This window comes from Cryptomeria japonica, chromosome 4, assembly GCF_030272615.1.
Source record: "Cryptomeria japonica chromosome 4, Sugi_1.0, whole genome shotgun sequence".
Taxonomy (NCBI): Eukaryota; Viridiplantae; Streptophyta; class Pinopsida; order Cupressales; family Cupressaceae; genus Cryptomeria; species Cryptomeria japonica.
In genome coordinates, this window is record NC_081408.1 from 431,657,169 (window position 1) to 431,667,773 (window position 10,605).

Genomic DNA, 10,605 nt, shown 5'->3' on the forward strand with positions numbered 1-10,605 from the left:
TACTTTACAAAATGGGTTGAGGTAATCCCGATGACCTTCACAACAGGGAAGCAAATAGCTAAGTTCATTTTGAATTATATCATTTGTAGATATGGAGTTCCCATGTGCATTGTAATTGACAATGGAAGACCCTTCAAAAATCAAGAAGTGAGTGAACTTTGCGAACAATGTCAAATCCAGCAACGTTTTGCGACACCCTACTATTCCTAGCGCAATGATCAAGAAGAGGCAACCAATAAGACTATTTTAAAAAATTTAAAGAAAGTTGTCAACGACACTGGATGAGATTGGCATTTTCAGCTAAATCCAACTCTCTAGGCTTATCGAACTGGTGTCTGCACGGCCACTGGTGCCACACCTTACTCTTTGGTTTATGGTTCAGAAGTTATTTTGCCTATCGAGGTAGAATTGCCATCATTAAGAGTCTCTCTGAAACACATTATATCAAAAGAAGACTACAGAGTAGCACGTTTGCAAGAACTAGAATTCCTAGATGAAAAATGGCAAAGCGCACTAAATCATTTACAAGGATATCAAAATAGAATGAGAAGAAGCTACAACAAAAGAGTAAACCCACGTTGCTTTGAGGTAGGGGATATCGTTCTTAACGAAAATCACAGGAATCTTGCTGAACGCGAAAAACTAGGAAAGTTCAAGCCTAATTGGTTAGGTCCTTTTGTTATAACCAAAGTAGTTAGAAACGATGCTTATCATTTGCAAACAATGGAGGGAGATCCACTCCCCAATCTAATTAACAACATTCACCTCAAAAGATATTACATCTAAGGGTGGGTTCATTTCAATTTTCAGTACTGCATTTGCATATTTCTTTATTGCATTGCATATCTTCATTTTAGAGTACATCATATATGCTTGCATATCACCATTACACAACATATAGTTGCATATAATTATTGATTTCTCATATATTTGCATCAATAAAAACATGATGATTGTCTGAGTTATTCACCTATCTGCACTGAAAGGAAAGAAGGTGGTCTCATTTCCTAGATATTTGTTCATGAAATCCTTAGAGGCCTTTAGTCATTCATTTTCAATGTTGCCTTGTCATTAAGCTTTATCCATGGTTGTGTAGAGGTTTCACTATTGAACCTTGTTACCCAAAATCTATCAATTTCTATGTCTTACACATTAATCAATAACTCTAAGTCATTACAGATACCTAGTTGATCATGTGGCTAGTGAAAAATCCAAAATTCTGCTTCAGCACCGCTGTAATTATCATACCCATCTAGGTTTCATTACTAGCAATGGAGAAATATTTGAGAGATTACAATGCATAACCTCGTCGGAGCCCTAAAATCTTGCTGCCAGCAAGGCTCTATCCAGGATGCATTTGAAGTTAGAATAACTCACGTAGCTAGCCACATATGATTCCAAGGGTCTTTGATGGTTATAAGATTCATAATGAATTCAAATGCACACACATTGGCAAAAGAAGATCAAAGTTTCAAGAATTGATGGAGAATTTTTTCACACCTTCATTCATAAATCTTGACTACACAGTGTGTTAGATTGGAGTGTCTAAAGTCTTTTAAGAATGGATTGAACTCCTATCTTTGAAACGGTTCACACCTTCAATCAAATCAATGCATTTCAGAGTGGGAGGCACACACACTCATCCTTGTTTATGAACTACATTTTCATATCGCATACTACATTAGCATAATTTTCATTTGAAAAATTCATTGTCTCCATGTTCATTGCCTAGATCATCATATCATGTAGGTCTTCATACTTTGGAGCATAACTAAAAAAATCCTAAAAATCGCAAAAAGTCCTAAAAAAATGTTAAACATTCAGATAAAGTCCTGAAAAAATCCTAAACATTCAGATAAAGTCCTGAAAAAATCCTAAACATTCAGATAAAGTCTTGTAAAAATCCCTAAAAATTAAAAAAACTCAAAAATCAACCAAAAACATCAAAATTTTCAAAATCAAACAAAAACATCGAAGAACATCAACATACCAGAAATATTTGAAAACCATAAAAAATACTAAAACATTCTCAAAAAGTCTTGAAAAAATTAAAAATCAGAAAACATCAAAATCACAACAAAAACATTCAAATATCAATCCACAAAATACAAAAACATTGAAAAATCAATTAAAAAACTTGCAATAAATTGTCTCGCAAGAATCAAACACCCTAGCAAATATCCAGCAAACAATTCGTACAAAGTTAAACAAAGGATACAACTATCTTGTCAAAACGTCTGCAATCAAGTCGATCAACTATCTAATCTATCGAATCACTATCAAACTATCAACATGATCACCATCTTGTCTTAAACAGAATCGGTACACTTGAAACTAGATAGATCAGTCTTAAACGGGGTCCAAAACCTATAAAACCAAACATTATCAAAATCTATCAAACATATCAAAGAAAATACACAGTCAGTCCAACTACTGAGTTTTCTCTATTTTGGTTGACTCATTTTATCAAATTGGCGAAGAACGTTGCTTTTATCTACTCAAGGATGTCCAAAAATTGACTAGAGGAGTTGTGAGGGGCATGATCCTTTTTCTTTGTTTGTTGTTTGTGGTTTGGACCAATGAAGTTCTGGGGCAATTGCTTTAGTGGGTGTCTGTGATAGGAGCATTCCGCTTGTGAATGTCACACATACCTCGACCCCTATCTTAATTCCCAGAATGGGGGGTTCAATCCTTGTCTGCTACTTGTTTTTTTCTTGCAATGAGATATCTATACATCTTGGTTCCTCATACCCTGGTGTAATAAGCTCCATTGTTACAAAATAAGGCTCAATGATGATAATGTATTGCACTACGAATAAAGCAATGAAGACTTTCTCATCAAAATCTTATCAATCAAAATGTTTCCATCATATCTACTTCTGGAATAAATAAAGGTTGGTTCAATTGATTTATCATTTCATATTATTTCTTCTAATCTATTCTCCATTTAACAACTAACAATTATTCCAGATTCACGATTTTCAACACCTATTTTGACACAACAAAAATACACATTGCATTTGCATATAATGTTGCATTAGTCCATTACATTATCACAAGTATTTCATCAATCATCACATATAAATTCATACATCACAAAATAAAGGTGCATAAAATCACTACATAATATCACGTTAACATAATACCATTCACAAAAGCAACAAGCAGTGTAGCTATTTTAACATGACTGATAATGAGAAAAGCATCCTTACTGAATGGAAGTTGACACACAAGGTCTACAAATCTGATATGAAGAGCAGGAGAGATAATGTTGTTTGGAGGTTCCCTTTTCATGATTGGGTTAAGGTGAACTTTGATGGTGCAGCTAAAGGTAATCCTGGGAAGGCTAGAGGGGGAGGAGTCATCAGAAATTCTTATGGTTTTTGTGTTGCTGCAATTGCCTCTCCCTTTGGAGTTCAAAACAATCATGTGGTTGAAGCTCTGGGAATGTTAAAATGTCTCCAGCTTGCTCAAAGTTTTAATTTTTAAAAAATATGGTTGGAAGGGGACTCTCTCAATATTATTCAGGCTATCAAAGGTATTAGTTCCCCCTCTTGGAACATTCATAATATCATTGGTAATGCTAAAACATTGTTAGATGCCTATGATAGTGTGAATATTACCCATACCCTTAGGGAAGGTAACAGGGTAGTTGATTTATTAGCTAATGAGGGGGTCTTTTAAGAGGAGGATACTAAATATATCAGAGAAGTTTCATGTAAGAAGGGAATCTGTGAGCAATTATTATTTGATAGAGTCCATGGTACATGTTAATTTCATTATTACCTTTCTGGGTTCAGATCTCAATGATAGATATTGGAGTGATGTGGAGTGTCAGTTGATTACCTATTTAATGCATTGTGATAATTAGCATCGGTGTGACGGGCCTAATCATATTAAGTGTTGGTTTATATTGAATGTCTTAAAAGACTTCGAATAACAAGAAAAACACCTTGTTTTTCGATTCCAGCGTCTTGTTTCTTCAGCATTTGGTTATTTCATGCTTTGTTGAGGGTTTCAACTTGAATAGCCATTACATTATGGGGGGAAATCTTAATCGCAATGAGCCTTCCAGCTGTGATAATTGGAAAAGTGAAAGGAAAATATGGTGAAGGTTGCACAGATATGGATTCACTGATTACATGGAGAAACTCCACGGGAGTAAGAAGTCTATGTCACATGATTTTGCCAAGGGCTGGAGCAATAATAAAGTTACTCTATTTGGCCAGACATGGAAGTTGGATGAAGATTTGGTGGCCGAGGTTACAAGATTGCAGAAGGAAGGCATCAAATTTTACAGAGACCGTAAGTTCTCGGTGCAAGCTACCAAGAATTTCCCTAAAAATGAAGATGAAAGGGCTTGGCTTGCTAAGAAGGAAAATGTGTCCTACTACCTCCCTCACCAGGTAAAATCTTTCTGGCAGAAAATGTTGAAAGTTTTAATGGAATACCTTACGGTTGATGGAAGGTTTTCGAAGGTTTACAATTACCATTTTGTCATCCTTAACCATTTTCGCCATGGCTCAAAGATTTTCTTGCCCTTCTATTTAGCTTCTTCCCTTAACGATAGCCTTGTCGAGCATGCCAAGAAACCTAAATCATATCCCATTGCTCACCAAGGCCTTATTTTGTTAATTTATGAGCATTTGAAAGGTAAAGCTAGGGCTATTAGGGAAGACCCCTTTGTGGAGAATGCCCACATTTCTAAGGGTCATGATGGCTCTGATTCTGATGAAGATTCTTCTAATCTTCCTCTACATAATAAATTGAGGGTTGGTGATGAAGCTAAAGAAGACACAAAAGAGAATGTTGGTTCTGAGGAGGTACAGGGGAAGGAGGTAGATGAAGAGGCGGAGAATGATCAGGAGAAGGAGGATGAGGGCGAGGAAGGGGATGAGCAGAGAAAAGAGGATGTTGAAGAGCCAGAAGCGAAGAATAATCCTTATGCCTTGGATAGTAGGAATGATGATCATCACAACATGGAGGAGGGAAACCCTAAGTCTGTGGCTTTGTTCCGGTTATGGAAAATGTGGATTCCATTCTGAATGCTGCCAGAAATAGTACCCTGGAAATGTTCAATTTTCAGAAATGGGTGATTGATAACATCATCAATATTCAGAATAAACAAAGAGACCTGGATTATAAAATTGAGAACCTGATTAAGGATACCAACACTAAAGGTAAAGAGGATGTTGCGAAGGATACTAGTGAGGCAGATGACAAAGAAGAAATTCTGGACTGGCTGAAAAAAGATATGATTAAGGGAGATTCGAAGCATCTTGAAGATGTGGTGAGAATCATCAAGGAAAGGGGAGAGGTTGATAATGATCTTATAAACAACCAGATTACAAAAACTAAGAAGGCCTTGAAGAAATTCATGGAGCATAGTTTGGTGGTTTTGAAGGTGTCTTCTCAAAACATGAACGCTTTGGTTGCTTGTCTGGAGAAGAACAAGCAGAATAAAGATACGGTGATCATTGATGACAAGCCGGCCTCTAGTTTTGTTCTACACTCCTCCAGATGCAGAACCAGGCAAACTACCAGTGAGCTGGAGTTGAAGACCAAAGACACCCATCAGATGCAGGAAAACAAAGATTGGAAAGAGGCAGCTAATGCGATGATGATGCTGGTTAAGGATGCGGAAGAGTCTATAAATATTTTCATCTGATATGTAATCTGGTTTTAGGTTGCCAGTTTCTCACTGGCCTTATGTTGTTCTTTTCCTTGGCTGTTGTTTTTTTGTTGTTCTTTTGCAGCCTTTCTATCTTTGTTCTGTTCTTTCTAGTTTCTCTTTTGCTTATCTCCTCGTTATGTAAGCGGGTTTCGGGTCCCTTAAAACCTGATTTTCCTTAATCAAAAACATTAGATGCATTACTAATTAAGCATAAAATAAAAACCAAAACATTAGACCATAACATATATCACCAAATAACTCATCACCAAAAGTGCATATCATGTATCTCACCAATGTGTCAAAATAGATCATATCTATGATACATCATCAATAACAAAGCATCTCAACCGATGTTGCCTCTATCAATAGATGTATCTTGCCTAGCACCAGTCTGTCTCGACAGCACCTTAGGTGGACCCATCACTCATCCACTGCTAGTCTATCGAGAGGTAGACCAACTCGATCTCCTCCCCATGAAAGCACTAAAACTAGGCTCTCTTTGTCCCTTGGGAATTGCTCTCTCATAAGCCTGCCTATAGTAAATAGCCTCCTGTGCAATAGCAAAATATCTATATGCTTAGCTTCATGCCTTTGTCACTGACCCAAATAATTGATCATATGCATCCATGGTGATCTAAGCCCACCTGACTGCCTCATCCCTCTCTCTCTCTTTGTAGTTGATCTCTCTCACCTACTATCTAATCTCTCTCTGTGGTAAGTTCCCCCATCGCCCATCGATATTGATCTCTATCCTCCATTTGTCGATGCCACAAAGTAGCAACCAAGTCCTCTAAACTCCTAACCTGAGACCTCATTCCCTCCTCATCATCATCTCCCTCCACATCTCCTCTCTCCATAGCTTGGGGCATATCAACATCATGTCCACCATCCCCACCCTCATCTCCGTCACTGCTCAATGAGCCCGATACTAACTCATTTCTCTCACTCCCACTCTCACCAGAACTGCTCGTAGATGCAGTACCTCCATCGATATCCACATCCTCCCCTCCACCCTCCACCTCCTCTGCAACTTCTGCTATCAGATCTATATGACCCCTATCTCCTCCTCCTCATCCACCATGTCTCCCTCGTCTGTCTCTCCGCCCTCTATCGCTCCCTCCTCCATCTCCCCCACCATCTCTCCCCCGCCCTCTCCCTCTCCCTTTGGGACCCTTGTCGTGTCTAATCTGATGAGAAACAATCAGAACTGTCAGATTTGTCAAAGGTATGGGCCTATGTTGTATCCACCATACACTATATTGTGTTGTAGTCACTAGATCTTTGACACCAACTCACCAAACCCACTGAACAGGAGCAAGGCATCAAACTTGGCAATGGCAACATGAGGCTGCACACATGTACCTCAATCACCGATCTCGCGAGTAGTACGAGAAAATAAGTTGTCACATCTGAAATACCCTGTATCTCTCCAAACTGTCAGAGTACACGTCCAGGAAGATGCATAACAATAACCCTGTGACCACCAACATCTCACCCAATAAGATATCTCTGTTGTCGGAAAAAAGGAAGGTGTTGGTCATCATCAGCCCAACCGGGGCAAGTAAGATAAGATCTCCATGAGAAGTATTGTAAATTATTAATCTGATGATGCCAATACAAAATGTTACCCGAAGCCCTATGTCTCACTCCAATAGTATATTTGTAAGCATATGGCTACTCTTGCTCTAAATCAACATGTATCACAGGACGAAATATAGCTATGTGCTCCCAAGCCCATATCTTAAGCAAAGTAACACCACATCCAATGGATTTCTGCTGCAAATATACAATCCCATGCATCTGATGATATAAAGTGGAAAGAAGACAAGGACCCCAAGCAAACACTCGTCTATGAATAACCATATCATGAATCACTCATCCCCATCCAATAGAGAAACCATGGGTACGCCTATCATGGATCAATAATCTAGCAACAGTGCAACCAAGAACAACGGTGAGATCATCATAATCAAAATCATCCCAATGAATCTCATAACGACCTCGGATATGAAGATCACCCTCGAAACACTCAAACAAAGCACACAAGGCAACTATTCCATCACTACAATCAAAAGTAACTCGAGCACCAAATATGAGAATGTGTAGAAGACGCCACACATCCTCAAGTGTGATAGACGCCTCACCTGTCGAAAGATGAAATGAACAAGTCTTTGAATGCCACCGCTCAATCATGGCAGTAATCATTGCCCTGTTGGTCATAACCTCAGGCAAGTTTTCTATATGGTACAATCCAACCTATCAAAGCAAAGTAGTATCCTCTGCATTCATTACGTCGATCAAGACCATCTGGCCTCGTCTGTCTCACGATCAAGACTGGATAATGCTCATTTGAGAAAAAGCACAATGAATAAGATACATCATTCACTTCATGAGAAAACACAAAGAAATTCATATCATATCAAATGCGAACTGAAATTATCAATTGCGAACTACTTAATGCAAGTGTGAACTGTTTAAAGCAAATGCAAACTAAAATTAGCAATTGCGAACTAAAATTTACAATTGTGAATAAACAATAGCAATTGCAAATTAATATTAGCAATTGCGAACTAATATTAGCAATTACGGATAAATCGACAATCAATTGCGAATTTTCTATTTTTTGACACTTTTACAAATCGATGAAAAATTTGGAAAAAACAAACAAAAAAGGGCATAATTTTTGGAAACTCACCATGCCGCCAGTGTCGGGAGGTCTCTGATATGATCACATTCACTTGGACAAATGCAACCTCGCTCTATGACCCGCCATCTCGCTCCAAGGACACCGAAAGCACTATAATCTCGAGGAATTCTTACAAAGCAAATGAGTGCAAATGAGATCAAATCAAAACCAATTTTTAATTTAAAGCTCAAAATTAGGATTTTTGTCACCTTAACGGTCGTGGACCCCTCCAACTTCAATGCAGTCGTAGCCATACCAAATGAGATCGAAACCTCACCAAACTTCACATGATTGATTACTAGCATATTTTCAAAAAAATGGTCTTTGTTCCACAAATTTTCGACCACTTTTTTCGAGGGGGCATATTTATAGACCTAAATGTCGTCGAGGCATAGTGGGGCGGAAAAATTTTTGTTTTCTTTGAAACAACGTCGTTCCGACATTGTGTCAAAGAGGGCCAAATGTAAACACCTAAAAATGTCTCATTAATTCTACACTAATTATTCATCTATTTAATTAAGTAATTCTTTAATTATTTGATTAAATTAAATATTTCTTCTGATCACAACATTTAACATTTTTAATTATTGAATTTCTATCAATTCATCATTTAATCAATTAACCCTATCTCAATTATTAATTAAATATAAATTATTTAATTAATTACGATATTTCCTTAGTTAAATAATCTTTATTATTCAATTAATTCAATTTCCTATGATTAAATAATTTCATTTAAATTTAATTAATTAATTTAATTCTTACAATCCTCAAATTCTAATTCCAATTAATTCCATCTAATTTCATGTCATTTTCCCCAAATTCGAATTTCACTTAGTTCCAATTAATTTCATTTCTTCCAAATTCATATTTCATCAAATCTGAATTTCAGTTAATTTCATGTGCATTTCAACATTCGAAAGTCCAAATTCAAATTCAAATTGAAAATGAAAATCAAATTCAATTTCAAAATCCTACAGCACATGCTAAAATTAGAACTGATTGATCAAAACAATTATCTAATTAGTTAACTCAGTTAACTCATCAATCACCCTTTTTAACTCTCAGTCACCTTTTTTGATTGATCAATTAATCCACTTATCTCTCCAATCAATTCAGTCATCTGATTCATCAACTCAATCAACTAGCTAGTCTATTAAGTCTACTGGTTAATCAATTCAGTTGACTCCGCAATCAATTGTGTTAACAGATCAATCTAATGAGTTAACAGATCAATCAATTTCAGTTGTCTATCAATCAACACTTGAGTTCAAATTCTCACCTCCTTTGTGTTGAAAATCTATAAATTCAACCTCATTTTCTCATTTCAAGCTAGAATCACAAAATCAGAATCACAGTCTTCAAAGTTATTGTCCATCTTATGCAGGAAATCAAGTGCAATACCTAAGAGCCACCTACATCAACAATAATAGAGAAGAGAAATGGAAGCTTCATCACATCAATTGAGGGAGTTTAAATAAGTTTAATTTCATTATGCAATTGATTTGATGTTATTTCATTGTAATTTAGGAGTAATTTGATTAGATTAGAGTTAGTGATTCGCTCTAATAATCTAATTATGTTATTTACGCTTAATTTACCCCTAAATACACATGCTTAACAACTAATTAGTGTCACCTTGTGAGTGATTACTTGTATGTTGGGCTCAACCCTTGTGGGAGCCCATTTTTCTCCATATACTTGATATTCAAAAAATGGAAACTTGTCCTATACCTGCACAATGAACAAACAAGTTAGAAAAAATAAGAAGCTCAAGAAGCTTTTGATGATGTGTTACTTTGATCTCTCTGATTCTCTTGCTTGATCTGATCTGATTTCTTTTCATTTGTAGATTGATATATATGTGTATGAGTATATTTTTAGAGGAATAAAGATCTAACACATCTTTTCTTCACTCTCTACGGGTATGCTAGGAGCACTAGGAGCATGAAGAAATGAGGATGCAGCTTCAACAAACCAACGGTTCGCCATTCAAGGCAATGACGGATCCCTCTTTCTCTCTCTTTTTATTTATACATTTTTATATCATTCTACTTGTTGTAATTCTCAGTCATACCCACGGCTTGTGTGGGTCCTTACACATTTATGTAAATGAAAAAGCTTCTCTCATATGTAGTTTCTATGATGTACATTGTTGAAATACATTGCATTTGAAAGAATTCTTCATTTGTGTGATCTATTTTGATGCATAATGAAATAGGAAGAAAAAAAATTATCTACCTTG